At 28.4% G+C, this 3,434-nt stretch overlaps 1 long non-coding RNA gene across 1 annotated transcript; it reads right to left on the bottom strand.

The window, feature by feature from the left end:
• Positions 1-308: 308 nt before the first annotated feature.
• LOC126673829 (uncharacterized) lies at positions 309-2,638 on the bottom strand. The gene is made up of 2 exons (XR_007639371.1): positions 2,490-2,638; positions 309-2,383 (listed from the first exon to the last, which is right to left on the bottom strand). It is a non-coding gene; the product is annotated as an uncharacterized LOC126673829 (long non-coding RNA).
• Positions 2,639-3,434: the final 796 nt, after the last annotated feature.

The raw sequence follows: 3,434 nt of genomic DNA, 5'->3' as shown, positions 1-3,434 counted from the left end.
GTATTTTTTGTGTATCATTAGTGCATTTTAGTGTACTATTATTATATTTTTAGTGTATTATAAGTGTAGTGAGTTTAAGTATATTTTTTGATTTTAAGTGTATTTTTGTGTAATAGATTAATTGCCAATAGTTTTGTAAAATTTCATTATAAAATTTTTTATTTAACAATTTATAACAAAAATACACTCAAAAGACAAAACTCAATATCACGTTCTCAAATTCATGACAAACAATACACTTAAGAAATACACTTAATACATACTAAAAATACCATGAATTTTTAGTTCAGAGATGCAAGACTTGGATATTGAAATTTTATAAGTTAATTGAATATTGATTGATTAGATCATAGCAACTTTTATGCTACATCACTAGTCAATTAAAAGATGAATTACATTTTACAAACAATTGATTAATAAGAGAAGGCTTTTTAATGGGCATGCCAAGCCACAACATGTTTGTATGGTAAGAAATCTCCAAAAATGTCGAGAGGACTGCCCACAGTAGCATCAACATGTTCTTTTTTAACTGTCTTTATCTGCTTTAAATAATCCATTACGGTAATCTTACCAGCACACGTCACTGGTATCTGCCACCCTTCACAATGCATCAACACCCATATTCATCAACACAACCTATAAATAGGATTGGTTGGTTTCTTCATATATTGACAGTAGGGGTATGTAACAACCAAACTAAACTGGAATTTTGAGTTACAGTCTCAATTTTCAAGAAACTTACTTTTTTTATAAAAACCAAACAGTCATATACAGCAGCAAATGAAGCTTCAGTTCTTGAGCTACTAATAAGAATAGGATCCAAGACAAAATGCACAAAAAGATAGCAGTAAGCAATATGATAACAGTACATGATATAGTAAGCAGTATGATCTCTATTTGTATACAAACTAAAATAACAGTACATAATACAGTAACCAAAGTTTTGAAAACCACAATTAATCCATTTGTTACCCATCATATATCTCCATTTATCACTAGAATTACATGAATTTTGCTCAACAATTGTAATGTTGTCCAAAAGAAACAAAGGTAGAACCAAAAAAATCAATTTACTTTTGGAACAAACCGAACCAAAATATCTAAAATGTTTAAAAATTCTTATAAAATTGGTTCAATTCAATTTTAAAAAATAAAAAATAAGTTATTTCGGTTTGAACCAAAAACATGCCCCTGCCTAGAAACACCTTACAAATCTGAAAGCATTTTCAAGTTTACATGCATTATCAACTTAAGAATTAAAGAATGAAACCAATAATAAAGATAAAAATAGTGAAAGACATATTGTGAGGATTTTGTGAGCGTGATTTGCTACCTCATTGCCACCCAATAAAGAAGAAAAGGGTCATTTGCTTTTAGTATAGGGTCCGTGAGGTTTTTTAAACATGTCTTAACTATGACACGACACCTTTAAACCTTTCAGATTCAGACTGATCCTCACTCGAGCCTTATAGGTCCCTTGCGGAAGCAAACTCTGACCTCAAGATTTAAACGACTGCATACATGAGTATAGTTCGCACACGTGACCTCACTTAAGCCAGAAGAGCGCCTTACCAACTCATATGCTCCTTAGGATTAAGAAAAGAGTCATTTAGAATTTGATTTAGTCAACAATTACCAAATTCAAATCTTATTACCTGCTCGCTAACTCCCACTGATTAATAATACACAAAAATTAAAGGTTGTGCAGCTCTTTTATTCGATCCTAAATTGAGATCATACATTTTTATCTTAAAAAATAAAACAAAATTATTGATCCACAAAATATGGCATGAATTTAATTCCCCATAGAAAGAAACCTCTTTGTTTTGTTGTTCATAATATTTTTAGGCTCTCAAATGCTCTATAAAAATAGTTTGCCAAAATATCAATTATTTATGATTAAGGACAATGATGCTTCAAGGTGTATTCTTTCTTATTCACATGATTCAACTATGTATTTGTTATCCATATGGTTATACTAGATAATTAAACCTTTTTCCAGGATCGCAGGGCTGGTATTTTCTTTCTGTAGGTTGTAGTTTCTATTGAAATTAGAAACACACAATTTATCAGTACAATTAAATTAAAAGATTATACAATTCAAAACAAATTAGGTTATAGGGTCAAAATACCTGAACTCCTTGCCATAATACTAACGAAAACCGTGTACCGCGGTGAATAAAACAAAAGTATATCTCCAAAAATAAATTATTCTTAAAGTTCGGTTCACATATTCAAAATCATAAATAAACTAAAAGTATAATATCAGCAAAGACTAAACCAATATCATAAATATTAGGGACTAGACCTACCAAATTGTTACAAGCATTTAACTGACTTACCTGAACAGAGGAAAGAAGGCACGGCTCCTACTCTGAATTAACTAGCAAAAAGAGTAACAGTTCCATGAATATCAAACTTTGCAAAAAGACTCTACATGTCATCATAATACTAATTCTTCAAATAGTTTTCAAAATAAATAACCTTACTCAATGAATTTCTTGTGACATCTGAATCTGCTGATTATTGCTGAAGAGTTTGAGACCCAATCAAATTCGCCGTGGATTTGCTGGTCGCCGGTAAAGAGTTGGGGGCTAGGACTTTCTCCACATATTTCCCTATAACTAGTTTTTTTACACATTATGATTAATTAATCAAGGATCAGGTGCTAAAACTTATCATTATCGACTACATAATCAACTTGGTATGATTAAAAAATTGAATAATTTATATTATTAATCTTTTATTTTGTTTATATTAAAAATAGATTTAAGAATTAAACGAAAATTCAATTTTATTAATTCATCCTTTGACTTAGTTGATAAACATTTAAAATAAATGAAATATTTAAAATATTAAAAAAATAAAATAAAAAATTATATCAATTAATTTTACAATTAAAAAATAAAACTATATATTATTATAAATATCAAAAATACCAAAATAATTTGCTATTAAAATTATAAGTGGGAATAGTTCTTATATTGCAAATTATTGAAGGAGTGATAAGTGAAAGCATAAGCACAAATTGGTGATGGTCCATCACCTTTCTTCTAAAGGGACAAACTAGCTAACATATCGATGTCTCCCTATTATATATAAAAACAATAATGTAATATGATAATAATTTCTTAAAGGGACATCATGAAACAAAGGTCCACTATTTGGTATTTTGTATGAACAAGTTAGACAAATGGGTTCCACCAAATTGATGGTTCTTTTTGGGACACTTTTCATTGTTTTTGATATATAGTAACTAAAATTATATATATGCATGTAAACATAAGAAGTATGTATATAACTGAAAACATTCTATAAAAAAACATATTCAATTAGAAGTATTCTATTTTTTATTTATATTCCAAATTTATAAAATTATTAATTAATTCATCATATCTTTTAATTTTTAGTTTCAGTTTCATTTGTATTTTTTA

The sequence above is a fragment of the Mercurialis annua genome, linkage group LG3 (assembly GCF_937616625.2).
Source record: "Mercurialis annua linkage group LG3, ddMerAnnu1.2, whole genome shotgun sequence".
In the NCBI taxonomy this organism is placed as follows: Eukaryota; Viridiplantae; Streptophyta; class Magnoliopsida; order Malpighiales; family Euphorbiaceae; genus Mercurialis; species Mercurialis annua.
This window is presented reverse-complemented; position numbering and strand designations above follow the sequence as displayed.